The following is a 14,736-nucleotide window of genomic DNA, read 5'->3' as shown; positions in this document are numbered from 1 at the left end:
TCAAGGTGTTGTTAGCAGACCGTAAGGTCCTCCGTGGGGCATACCAGAAGAGGTGGTCCCGTAGCTATGAGGGTCCAAGGCTGTATAGGGCTTTAAAGGTTAAAATCAGCACCTTAAACCTGATCCTGTACTCCACCGGGAGCCAGTGCAGCTGGTATAGCACTGGATGAATATGATCCCAGGGCAAAGACCCCGTAAGTAGTCTCGCTGTGGCATTCTGCACCCGCTGGAGTTTCTGGGTCAGTTTCAAGGGCAGCCCCACGTAGAGTGAGTTACAATAATGAAGTCTGGAGGTGACCGTCACATGGATCACAGTAGCTCGGTCAGGGCGAGAGAGGTAAGGGACCAACTGCTTAGCTCGGCAGAGATGGAAAAATGCCACCTTTGTTGTAGCTGTAACCTGCACCTCCATAGAAAGGGAGGCATCGAAGATTACACCCAAACTCTTGACGGAAGGCGCTGGCACTTACAGCGCCCCCGCAAGGGATGGGAGTTGGCCCCCCCAAACCCATATCGTGTCGACCCAGCCAAAGGACCTACACATCTCTTAAAAATGTGACACCCAGAACTGTACATGGTATTCCAGGTGAGGTCTGTCTAATGAGAAAGACAGTGTAGCATAGTGGTTAGAATGTCAGGCTAGGACCTGGGAGACCTCCTCACCTCACCGGCCAGTCACTGCCTCTCCGCCTAACCAACCTCAAACAGTTGTTGTGGGGATTAAATGAGGGGAAGCACCACGTACGCCAGCTAGAGCTCGTTGGAGAAGAAGGTGGGATAGAAATGCAGTAAATACAATAATAAATAAATAAACCTACTGCCTTTCGTCTTGGTTTCGCCGGCATTTTCATGCGCTCATTTTACTCTCTTGAATTTTTATGTCTCTTGGGTAGTATGATTCCCCCCCCCCCGGACTCTTAAAAAAAATTAATGCTGCTTTGGCATTTGTTGATTTAGTGATTTTATTTCGTTTTCCTGTTTTTCAGCACGTTGCCCAGCTATTGGCCATCCAATAAATACAGTAAATGAAATAAATAAATAAAGTGGAGCAATTGCTTCTCGTGACTTGGAAACTCTGGCTTTATTAATACAGCCTAAAATCGCACTAGCCATTTCTTCTGACAGCCACATCGCACTGCTGACTCATGTTCAGTTCTGAGATCCGTTCCCATATGTACCACTGCCAAGCAGCCAAATGTCTCCCCGTCCTATACCTTTGAAGGGATTTTCAGTCTTTTAGCTCTGAGAATCATTCACTGATATTTCCTGGTCTTAATTCAGAGAGTCTGTCCACTGAATGCAGGGGTAGAAAGGATGTTCAGCTATAGCCTGAGTAACGGAATTTTCAGAGAAGTAAATACATTGCAGTGAAGCAGAGAAGTTGCTAATATTTTTTAAAGGATATAATTTCTCTCATTTTATGTTATTATCTTGGGTTATTCTTCACACCTGAAACGTGAGAAACAGCACCTGTGCAATGAATACACAGAGACTAAGCTCAATACCTTCTTTGTAGCTTGATAATAAAACAATAGATTTAAGAACAGTAGAGTTTTTTTGTGAGAGATTCCAATGTGGTTAGTTACACAATCATTTCACTATGGAAGCGAGTTTAAGTACAATTATTTTTGGCACAACAGAAGGGCAAATGATTCAAAGAGAGAAAGTGCACAGACAAAAACAGCAGATGGGAACCTTTTATTTTATTTTATTTTTTTGAATGAACAATTATATTTAATAGAATGGAATATCATAATGAGAGAGTAGTTTTTATTTAAGATTAATGTTAGGTGGCAATGGCTGCAGATTATTGTAATTTTAGGAAGATATATTTGAGGTATGACCAATTTATCTATTTTTTAAAAATCTATGATTTTCTATATACGGGAATTTCCAAACATACAAAGCATCAAAGGGAGCAAACTTTTTATTAAGCACTATTTTGAAAGATTTTAGTCTTTAACTTGAGACAGAGGAGATCTGGGGATTTAAATTCATTTGATATCTGATGGTAGCTCACGTTAGGTTCAACACGCTCCCCAGTTTGCATATGACCAGTTGATTTCTTCATTCAACTAAATTGTTCCTCATATCAGTATTTTTATTTTTGTTACAGAACCTCACCAAATTAATAAGTTATTTTTAAGTTAAATTATCTAACACATCTGTATGGTTCTGGAAAACGTTGACAAGCTTTTTTCTGTGAACCTGCACAGTTCCTGGAAAGACCTCTAAGTGTCTTCAAAGCCAAAATGAAATGTTCAATTTACCAAAACAGCTACAACAGTTGAACAGACTAAACTGTCTACAATACAGTAAGGTCTGTATTATTTCTTGAAAGACAATTAGGGTCAGACTGATATAATGCTTTCGACACTGGTAATTTTTGGAAGGTACAATAATACAGGAGCTACATAAAATGAGCATTGTATGTTACTGGCTGCAAAGAAATGCAGCAATATTTGTGATTTATTTTTTTTACTTACTGAAATACAGTGCTCCGTGAACACACGTATTGGAAGCAGGTTCACCTCACCCTCTATGCACAATTAAACATTGAATTGCATTGACATGAAGTTATAACAAGGGATAGTTTCTAAATAATTTTTGGTGGGCAATTAGTGACCCAACCATGCTTGCATTATGGTGGAAACATAGGTGATCCTTTATGAAATCCACAATCCTCTATTCTCAAATTATGTACCCTTCTAAGGGGAAAAAAGCAGCTAAGAGGCTTACCTCACAAAAAGTAAATGGGCTAAGCCCCTTCTGTTGCAGTGTAAGAGGAGCACTGAGCCTGGATACAAGGTATAAACTTTATACGAAGCATAAAGCTTTGGCCTTATGTGACATTCTAGGAACCCCAATGTTAAAACACCCACTGACCAGAATCCTGTACTTTGAGTTCAGCTCGCAGTGGCAGGGGGCATCCAAACAATCAAATCACCAGTACCAAAGGAAAAGTTACTGAAAACCAACCCAGGCCCCAACACCATGACCAACCTCAGTCATAGTCACAATCCATCAGTTCAGGAACCCGGTTCAAGATGTCCAGGGTCTATACCCTAAAACCTTGCACCTCCCATGTCCTCCAAAGAACTAAGTCAATGGATGCCAGGAACTTGCGCATCCATGTCTGCCCATCAACACAGGCAACAAACCTGAAGAGGATTTTTCAGAGAGGAGTGTCAGAGGCCTGTTCCTTTAAGGTTTTTGTGGGATGTGAAACACAAGAGCAGTCAAGTACAACATCCCTAGAGTGGACATAAAAGGGGATGTCTGAACCAGCCAGTCAGAACTTCCTGTTTCTCCTAGGCTGGGACAGACTTCCTCTGCATGTGATTAGAGGTGGGCGTGACCTCACCTGCCCAGGTAACAAAAGAGCAGGACTGGTCAGCCATCTCTCTCTCTCTGACTACATTCGTCAAAGAAGCAACATCTGCTTAGCCTAAGATGCTCTCTTGGCTTCCACCCAAGAGAAGACAAAGGGAATATCTCCTTATGGGATAGTTTCCAGGTGTACAGTGGTACCTCAGGTTAAGAACTTAATTTGTTCTGGAGGCCTGTTCTTAACCTGAAACTGTTCTTAACCTGAGGTACCACTTTAGCTAATGGGGCCTCCCGCTGCCGCCGCATGGCTGTCACACTATTTCTGTTCTCATCCTGAAGCAAAGTTCTTAACCTGAGGTACTATTTCTGGGTTAGCGGAGTCTGTAACCTGAAGCATCTGTAACCCGAGGTACCACTGTATATTAGTTTTGTAACTTAAGTCTGCCTTCTGGTATCCATTTGTGAACAGAATGTGAGTGAGTAAACTATTTTTATACTTTTATAGAAGACTGTGTCCTGTCTATCTTTTTATGAGGGACTAAAGGGGAAATTACCAACGAAACATATTTTAGAGGCTTTAGTGAGCCTGAGCAAATGCATCCGCTGTGCAAGTTTAAAAAGGGGAATGTTACTCTGCTAAATTGTAGAACTTGTTAACACAAGTTGGAAAGGATATAATCAAACAATATATCCTCTCCTGCATCCCTGAGCATTCTACAGTTTCCCCTCCTCTAAGAGGAGGCAGAGCCTAGGAATGGCAATCTGCCCTGCAGTTATTAAAAGGTCCAGTAATATGCCGTTTTGGAGTAAGTTACTAAGCTGGAGCTTTTCATGGTGCTGTTAACTATAGTACTGGGCTGCCTGGCTTGACAATGTGTCAAGACCGTTGCAGGATCCATTCCCTTTCCTTCTGTTCCTAAATTGCTTTCCAGAAAACAACAGAGCAACAACGGCAGAGGAAAGGGGCAATCAGGGCTCAGCTAGGGAGTTAGGGTATATAGCACTCACAGGCCCCTTTGATACCTGCCACTCCCTGGAGGGGTGAGAGTACCCTGCACATCAGTTCCCTTTGTAGTCTGCCTCCCTCCACTGCCTGGAGCACTCTGTTACATCCTTCCTGAAGCGGTAGGAGCTGGGATTCATGCCTACTGGGTCCCAATTGTGGGTTATTTTAATAGTTTAATAAATAATAAAATGAGAATTCCCAGGATGCCTAGATTTAGGTTTCGGGTAAATAGTCTTTTGGTAAGGGAGGTTTAGCAGAGATTTAAAATAAAAAAATGTGCAACAAAGTAAAGCATGGAAATATCCAATTACTGCCCAGTTTTGAATCTTCCGTATCTGGGTAAGGTAACTGAGAGACAGGTTTCTGGAGGAAACATCAGCTTTAGATCCATTTCAGTCTGGTTTCCGTCCTGGTTTCGGGACCGAGATGGCTCTGGTCGCCCTAACAGATGATCTCCGTAGACAACTGGATCGAGGCGGGTTGGGACTGCTGATTTTCTTATATCTGTCAGCAGCCTTTGATAGGGTCGATCATGATCTTGTGGACCACCGCCTCACCGACGTGCGGATACAGGGCACAGCCCAACAATGCCTGTGCTCTTTTTTCTCTGATTGGGGACAGAGGGTGGCATTAGGGAGGGAGATGTCATTGCACCATTCTTTGGTGTGTGGAGTGCCGCAGGGCGCAATCCTCTCCCCGATGCTTTTAAACATCTTTATGTGCCCCCTTGCCCAGATTGTCTGGAGCTTTGTGCTGGGTTGTCACCAATATGCTGATGACACGCAGCTCTATCTGCTGATGGATGGCTACACTGACTCGGCCCCGGACACACTGACCAGATGTTTGGAGGCTGTGGCTGGATGGTTTCGTGGGGGCCGATTGAAACTAAATCCTTCGAAGACAGAGGTCCTCTGGCTATGTCGGGATGGCATGGGGATGAGGGACCTTCTCTTGTGGGGGCCCAATTAGTTCCAGTGCCTTCCATTAAGAGTTTGGGTGTAATCCTTGACGCCTCCCTTTCCATGGAGTCGCAGGTTACAGCAACAGCTAAGGCAACATTTTTCCATCTTTGCCGCATTAAGTAGTTGGTCCCTTACCTTTCCCGCCCCGACCTGGCCACAGTGATCCATGCGACGGTCATCTCCAGGCTTGACTACTGTAATTCGCTCTATGTGGGGCTGCCCTTGAAACTGTCCCACAAACTCCAGCGGGTGCAGAATGCTGCAGTGGGGCTCCTCACGGGGTCCCTGACATGGGAGCATATTCACCCAGTGCTTTACCAGTTGCACTGGCTCCCGGTCAGGTTCAAGGTGCTGGTTTTGACCTTTAAAGCCCTTTGTGGCTTAGGGCCCTCGTATTTACAGGACCGCCTCTGCTGGTATGCCCAGCAGAGGACCTTAAGGTCCATGAATAACCATAGTTTAGAGGTCCCAGGCCCTAAGGAAGTCAGACTATCCTCCACCAGGGCCAGGGCCTTTTCAGTGATGGCTCCAACCTGGTGGAATGCTCTGCCCCATGAGACTAGGGCCCTTCAGGATTTAACCTCCTTCCATCGGGCCTATAAGACAAAGCTATTCAGCCTGGCCTTTAATTTGAATTCAGCCTGATCTTTTATTTCCCTTCCCTTCCCGTCCCTTCTCTTCCCTCCCCCTCCCCTTTTATGAAGATTACCGCTCTGACACCCCACAGCTAATTCTCCCTTGGCCTCCTCCCTGGCCCAAGTAGGACTAATTCAGCCAGCTAGCCCTGGTGACTATCTAATGCTTATTAGATGGATTTCCCCCAAATTGATTTTTGAACTTTTAATTTTATTGTTATTCATGTTTTTATACTGTATTTTATGCTGCTTCTACAATTAAGTGTTTTAAATTTGTTGTTAGCCACCCTGAGCCCGGTTTTCTGAACTGGGAAGGGCGGAGTATAAATAAAAAATTATTATAAATATGGGTTTTTAGGCCCTTAAAATATCCCTTTTAAGTTTCTTCCAAAGTTTCCCTTTTCTTCCCCTTAGCATAGAAAGGACCACACAGTTTGGTAAGTTAAAATGATTTTTACTTACAAATTCTTCAAATGTCAGATTCATCTGCTTTTCAATAAAGCAATCAGGAAACACAGGCAGCAAAACTTAGGTTACGAAAGATGGAGGAATGCTCCTAAATTATTGGCTTAGAAACACAATAATGGCTTGTAAGCCATACACATGATCTGAGCCTGGAGCAGCTAGGTCAGATCTTCATTACATATAGAGTCCACATGGTAGACTAAGTGCTTCCAAATTATTTGTATACAAACACAAAGATGGCTTTGTTAAAGCCACATGGCCAACTGGGCTTGGCAAGATTAGCCCAAACTTCCTTCCTGGTTGGTTACACGATGGAAAAGAGGGAGAGAGAGAGAAGAAACTAATACATTTTACTTCCTTCTTTCCAAGAAGGCTATATGGTTCTGATTTATTCCACACTGATGGCTTATAGTTGCCTATTCCTCTTTTCACCTACATTATTGGATATCTGAGTAGTGGAAATTCCTGCATTATTCCGTGGACACTTCCAGGAGCAAAATATTTCAGGATGAGTGTATGTAGCGTCTGCCTAAAATGGAACATGATTTTTCTGCTATATACGGAAAATATGTATGCTGTTAAGAAATAGAAATGTTGGCTTGGCTTGGTGTTGCTACAGTTAAATGCCATTATGCTGAAAAGGTTGTATCATAAAAGGAACTCATATTTATCTGACAATGCATTACACTCTGTTGATAATTTTTAAACTAAAGTTGGTCGTATTGCAGTCATAGTATGTTCTTAAATTCCTTTTATTGTTGAGGTGTAATCGTCCTTTTGTTCATGCTCATCTTTGCTCTCGGCACAGTGCATATAATTATAGCTTATTAGGGTTTAATCTTCCAAATGTTTTTGAAATTTGTTCAGCACAATGTGTTTCTGAAGAGACTGTTATTGCCTCAACTCATCACAGTGAGGTAGTAAATGGAGAATATCTTGTGACAAATTTCCTTGCAAGACTAATTTGTTTCAGAAGCTGGAATGTGAAATGGCTCGACAAAATGCAAAGTTATGGGTCAAGATTAGGGGCCTTAGAGAAACAAATTGAGATGGGTGAGATCTTCCTCAGCCCTGCTTGCTGTGGATTGACTAATAAATGAACTGAATTTTCCTCACCACCACCCCTATTGTTTTCTGAAATTACATAGTTTATTTTCTGAGGGAATCTAGTGTTCAGAAAATAAGGCTGCCCCCTCCCTCCCTAGCAAACCCTCCCCAATTCCAACAATCACTCGTTAAAAATGCTAGGAAATAAACGAGGCAGCAATTAGAGCAGTGTTTGGAAATCCAGAGATTAAGAAACAAATCCTGCTCAGGGGTGCAGTACTTCAGCTGACTGTCCCAGATGGACACTACATTTGGGGCATTCATGTTTGGTTTTAGAATACCATGCAAAGCTCCTCAGAACAACAACATGGCAAGGAATCTTGTATCTCTATGGAGTATGGAAGGTGCTATGAGAGACTAGTTGGGAAAGAGCAGTAGGGATGGCAGCAGCAGCATGTATGGTGGGGTGGAACCAAACTCCTGACCCTGGTATAACTGATGCTTCCCTGGATCTGGATGGTGCAGGCTGGCAGTGAGGTTAGGGCCATGTGGTTGCTCTGGCAGGATAAGCTGGGGAGGAGGGCCAGGCAGGCCTCAATTTATTCCCCCAGGTGTGGACCCAAGCAACACCCATTGGCCAGTGGGTCCCGCCGTATGAGGAATTCCTGCACCCAAGCCTGCCTGCAATTGGCCAAGCTGGAGGCAGGCTTGCAATCCTGCTGCATCATGGATGTGGCAGTGGCTAGGCTGCAATGCGACCTAATGTCATACTTCAGGTAATCGGCTTCCTCCACCCATGGCAGTAGATAAGCAGCACAAAGGAAAAGGAGTCTTCTTACTGGTTAGAAACTTTAATAACCACAGCAAGAGAACAAAGAACCCATCTCCTAGGAATGGCGGTGCTCCCAATTAAGGACCCCACCCGCTTATATCCCTATTAATCTACGTCACTTCTACATCTTGTAGAAGGGTGCAGCGGGTGCAGAATGCCGCGGTGAGACTCCTTACAGGGTCATCGCCGTGGGATCACATTCACCCAGTGCTATACCAGCTGCACTGGCTCCCGGTGAAGTACAGGATCATGTTTAAGGTGCTGGTTTTAACCTTTAAAGCCCTATGCGGTCTAGGACCCTCGTACCTATGGGACAGCCTCTCCTGGTATGTCCCACGGAGGACCTTATGGTCTTCAAACAAAAACATCTTGGAGGTCCCGGGCCACTGGGAGGTTAGGCTGGCCTCAACCAGAGTCATGGCTTTCTTGGCTGTAGCCCTGATCTAGTGGGACACTGTCACAAGAGACTAGGGCCCTGCAGGACTTGACATCTTTCTGCAGGGCCTGCAAGACAGAGCTGTTCCACCAGGCCTTTGGCCAAGGCACAGTCTGACCCCCTCCTTTGGTAATCCTCACAGAACTCTAGCCCAATGGTTGCCATCAATTTGATTTTGAATTGATTTTAAATGAATTGATTTTAGAATGCTGTTTTACTTTTATTGTTGTTAGCTGCTCTGAGCCTGGCTTCGGTTGGGGAGGGCGGGATATAAATAAAATTTTATTTTTATTCTTATTCTTATTATTGTAATCTGAGTTTGTACCCTCTGTGCTTTGTGTGCTTTTTGTTCTGCCACTTTCCGAGCTCTTCTTTAACTTTGGGAGAGCAGAGGAATGCTTTCCAGAGACAGTGAATCTGTTAACTCTCTCTCTTCCAGTGTTACTTCTCCTGGCTGTTCCCCACCTAGTATTTCCCAGCTTCTGCCTTTTGAACTATGTCCCTCTGCAAACCACTGTTCCAAATCTATACTGTCCTCCTGCTTGTGGGAAGATTCAGGGTCCGTATTGGGAGCAAAGGGAGGGGGCGGCTCCCACCATTCCTCCTCAGTGCAGCTCTCCTCAGCACGGTCCCTGACACCTGACCACTAAAGGTAAGCAGACCCGCCACCAATCCTGTGCTCCCACTGGTGCAACCCAGTGATCCTGAAACCATTTTCACCTTTGCCCCATCCAGGAAAGCAGCAGCAATGTTGGTGTCAGGAGGGTGACTCCACTGCTCCACAGCTTCACACACCCACCTCACCACCCATGCAACTGATGAGGAATGAAATGGAGATCTCTGCATCTCCGACTACTGGTATAGGAAGTTATTTTTATTTTCATCCCTGGGCTTTCTATTTGTATCTGAAGGACTTTGTCTCATCCCAATGATCTGAGTAGCTGTGTGAGTTCTGGAGTGCACAGGAGAGGGGCTATCCACATTAGTGTCAGATTGAGGGCCATTGTGGGGTAGTGGTTAGAATGTCAGGCTGGGAATGTGAAGGCCCACATTCAAATCCCCACTTGGCTATGAAGATCACTGGATGACTTTGGAGTGGTCCGTCAGTCTCAGGGTTGCGAGGATAGAATGGGGTTATATATGCAGCTCAGAGCTTGAATTAGCCCATCAGCAGTTTACCTGGATTAGCCAATAGAGCAGGCACATGCAGATGACTTGGTCACAGTCAAATCAAATACCATTATTGGCATCACACTTGGTCACAGTCTTCCCTGTGATGACAAAATTTTAATTAAAATACTTTTAGAATCATAGTAATTAGTTCTAAATTGGTCTGCATACATCAAAAATAGCTTGGGCAAATTTTATGCAAATCTTTCTTTGGTGTTGCTTTTGGGGGCAATGCATCAGCTGGCCACCCTGAGAAGAAATCCATGCACACATACAAGCCCTTCTAGAGAGAAGAATTGGGGCAACTTCCATGTCAGAACTCACCCTATCTTTGGATATCCCCTCCCCAAATTATATAACGTGCGGTCAAGATGGGATTATGCACATGCTTTTACACATACGGATGCCCGTATGGATGGCACACGCGAGTGGCGCCCATACTAACTGCACGCATGCCCTTGCCACTCTACAGCTGGGGGAGGCAGCGGGCCATCTTGTCACCCCCCCGAGTGGTACCCAGGGCGACCCACCCCCTCCACCCCCCTTCGTAAGCCCCTGACTGCTGCTGCCCTTCCACCACCAGCAAGCAGCAGCTAACACATAAGACAGCTTCCTTACTCTGCCTAATGGTAGGGCTGGTCCTACATGGAAGTCCATGTCTTTTGCCTGCTCAGAGCAATTGCGATAGGCATCTTCTCTCTCTTTTCCTTCGCCAACTAGCAGGAATTGAACCCTCAGAATTTTTGCAGCAGAGCAATGCCCTTGCAGCCGTAGAACATTTCTTTGGATAATGCTTGGCATAAATCTTTGTGAGGTTTGTATCTTTAGCATAATTACACAATGATTTTAATGGAAATTCTAAAGAAGTATTTTAAAAAGGAATGGCATATTTTATGTGCAGTTATATGTAAATTTACAGTTATAAATATGCAAGTTTTCTTCTCCACATGGGTATTTGCTTAAGGATCACTTTGATAAATGCAAACAACACTCTTATATTATTTATTGGAAGATTGCTAAGATATATAACAGCAATTGTTATGCCTCTCAGTAGAATTCCCGACTAGAATATAGTTTTTCTTCCTGACTACAGGCACAAAGTTTTTCCCCCATTTTATTTAAAAAACCTATTACATTAAAGGAAGCTATTAAAATGCTAATAAAAAGAATGTGTTTTCCTTTTTCTCTTGATTTCCATAATAATGATAACCTCCCACATTATCTTAGGGGGAGGGGGAGATAGAGATAACCACTTTAACAGGCTCCAAGAATAAATACTCTGAAGACATTTAGGGCCCTGTCTAGGTGCAGAGTGTCCTCTGGGAAAACAGTGATGCTGAGGCCACATGTCAGAATCTAACCACCATAGAGTGTGGATAAACTGCATATTGTTCAGTTGTTCCACAGGAGGCACCTGTGAGATGTACCGGTTTGTGGGTCTGATTGGTAGTAAGGGGGAAGAAGTTGGTAGAATATGAGGCAGGAGGAATGCAGTGCGGAATGCTGAATGCCATGTGCCTTTGAACATATGTGGGGAACACAATGGTGTTGTATTCATGTCCTATTTCTGGGCTTCCTACAGGTATCTGGCTGACCATGGTAAGAACAGGATGCTGAACCAGATGGGCCTTTGGTCTGATCCACCAGGTCTCTTCTTATGACCCTAGACATAGTTCCATAAAGTTGATTGGATGGCTTCTTACCTCCGCAAGACTAAGCTTTGGGCATAATTATCTGCTGCTTTGAGAAATTAAAAGACAAAGTGCGAGATTGGCTTCATTATTTTCAAGTAAGGGAGGCTTACAATTTGGACAAGAAAATTGGCTTCCAGGTGGAAAAATCAAAATTGGAAACAGAACTGTTAGACCCCAAAACCAAGATATTATCAAGGATGTATAACTTGCTGTTGAAATGGAATACTCAGGATGAAACGGTGAAATCTGCTATGATAAAATGGGCACAAGATGTTGGACATAACATTATGTTGGCTGACTGGGAACAGTTATGGACCACAGGTATGAAATTTACGGCATGTAATGCCTTAAGAGAGAATATTATGAAAATGATATACAGGTGGTACATGACACCAGTCAAGCTTGCAAAAATCTATCATTTGCCCGAGAATAAATGTTGGAAATGTAAAGAAAATGAAGGTACATTCTTTCACCTTTGGTGGACGTGCCCAAGGATTAAAGCTTTCTGGGAGATGATCTATAATGAAATGAAAAAGGTATTTAAATATACCTTCCTGAAGAAACCAGAGGCCTTTCTCCTGGGCATGGTCGGCCAACTGGTGCCAAAGAAGGATAGAACTCTCTTTATGTATGCAACAACAGCAGCAAGAATACTCATCGCAAAGTATTGGAAGACACAAGATTTACCCACCCTGGAAGAATGGCAGATGAAGCTGATGGACTATATGGAACTGGCGGAAATGACTGGCAGAATCCGAGACCAGGGAGAAGAGTCAGTAGAAGAAGATTGGAAGAAATTTAAAGATTATCTACAGAAATATTGTAAAATTAAGGAATGTTAGAGGGATGTTGGAATGAAGTTATGTGGTTTTAGCAGTAATGTTACAAAGGGGTATGTAAAAATGGATTGTTAACAGGTGAGAATGTAAAGTTACAATATATTAAGATAAACTATTAAGATAAAGGAAAAAATGGTAAGGATTTGCTGAAACAACTATTGAACTAGAATACAAAAAAGGGAGGTGTGAGGAGGTCAGGGAAACAAGCAAATGAAAGATAAGACATGGAAGGATTGACTTGTTTTTGGCACTTCCGGGTTAGCGCCATTGGCTAATGGCGGATTCCCTCCGAGCTCCGGAGGGAATCGGCTCCGCAGGATCCGGGTCTTGCCGCTGCGGCGACACGGGGACCGTCAGAAATCACAGGCGCTGAAGCCTGTGAACTTGGTGACTCGGCGGGCACCATTTGCGCCCCCCGACCTGCGAAGGAGCCTTTTTAAAGGCTTCGGAACAGGGGACGGGGTGAGTGGCGCGGTGCTGAGAGTCGACTGCTTCTCCTGCGGAGTGAAGCCGCATGCCATGGTTGGAGAGCGCTGACTTCTTCTTGTGAACAATTGGACTCTAAAAGTAACAACCCGTGAGTAATACGGAAATTGGATTTGTAAAGAAAAAAATTTTTTTTTTAATTAGGCACGATCGGGGAAGGCGCAAACAGGAAGTCCGTCTCCCCGTCTTATAAATAATCTAAAGCAAGGACTAGCTGACTAAGGTCGAGAGAATTTCTTCTTCTTTATTAGGTAAAAGACATTAATTTCACGATTTGGCAGTATAAGTAATTTCACTGGAGGATAAGAGTTAATTTTGAGAGCTGAAGTGCCACCCCCCCGGACCCGGGAGTGATCCGCGAGAGAGCCTGTTGAGGAGATATAGAAGAGTTTGACAGCTGTCAAATTAGCTGTCAAGAAGGAAAAAGAGAACTTTGTTTCTGCTATCTCTGCTGGATATATTTGCTACAATTTGGTTATATTTTGTTGAAAACAAGGAAGAACTGATACAAACTAACTTGATTTTTGGATTTGAACTGGAAGGAAGATAAAGTAACCAAAATCCCTCTAGAGGGGATTTTGGGACATTACAAGAATGGCTGAAGGAGGAAAAATTCAAGCTAAATTGGACAGAGTGTTTCTTCTCTTGGGAAAGTTACAAGGCCAAATTGATGTTTTAGCTACAAATGTTGCAACTCTGGACTTAACAGTAAACAAATCCATTGAATTTGATAAGGACTTGACTCATGAAGTCCATGCAGCTGGACAAGAAGAGAAACTTGAAAGATTTGAGAGTGTGGAGAAAGAGATATATGTTGTTTCTGAGGAAAAGGAAGGAGGAGATGTAATGTTGCAGATGACGAAGGAGAGCCTGACATGATGGCTACAAAGGAAAATAAGTACTGGATGATGAAAATCTGTTTTGAATTGAAGATTGAAGAATGGAGAGATCTCCTTATGTGGAGATCTGAAGACCTATGGATTACAAATTTGATTAAGGTGAAAGTTGGAGCTTTTGGGACATTTGGACTTAAAAGGAGTAAGAAACAAGATTCAGGCTCCACTTTCAAGTATGGAGGTCTGGCTGGAAGAAATATGGACCCTATCGGGACAGAGCTTCTCCGAGATCTGGTGTTTAATATTAAGGACTACCAAAAAAACCGGCAGAGAGGAATTGAGAGAGAATTAAGAGCCTCGGACGTGAGGTCTCCAGGCTGATAGTAGACTAAGACTGATGGACATTTGTTGGGGATTGAAACTGGGAAAGGGGTGGGGTGGGGTTTGGGAATCCAAAGGGTGCAGAATAATAATCTGTTTTTTTTATTTTCTTTTGTTATTACTATGAAAATTGGGGAATTCGTGGAAGGGAATTTGGGTCGACTTTAGAAAAAAGTTTTAAGAATGAGCACTGATGTTTAAATACTGATGTTTATAAGTTAAAATTGGTTTTTTTAAAAATGAATTAAATATAAAAAGGTCAAAAATTGGGGATAAGAACTTGTTGAATTAACAATTTGAATTGGAATATAAGAAGGGGAGGTGTGGGGAAGTCAGGGAAATATGTTATTGAAAATAAGGATTGTAAACTTTATGTGTTTTTAACTTTTTTGTTTTTTGTTTTTGATTTTTTAATGTATAAAGGTGGAAAAACTCAATAAATATCTTTAAAAAAAAGACTTGTTTTTAATTGGTTTTACTTCTTTGTATTTTGTATTTTTTTATTTTTTCTTATTCTTTTATGTTTTGTTATTTTTGTGATTGTTTGAAACTCTAATAAATATTTTTTTTTAAAAAAACCACATAATTATCTCCTGCTTGGACTACCGCAATGCCCT

Source organism: Podarcis raffonei, chromosome 1 (genome assembly GCF_027172205.1).
Source record: "Podarcis raffonei isolate rPodRaf1 chromosome 1, rPodRaf1.pri, whole genome shotgun sequence".
In the NCBI taxonomy this organism is placed as follows: Eukaryota; Metazoa; Chordata; class Lepidosauria; order Squamata; family Lacertidae; genus Podarcis; species Podarcis raffonei.
The sequence above is the reverse complement of the archived record's forward strand: the minus strand, read 5'-3'. Positions refer to the sequence as shown.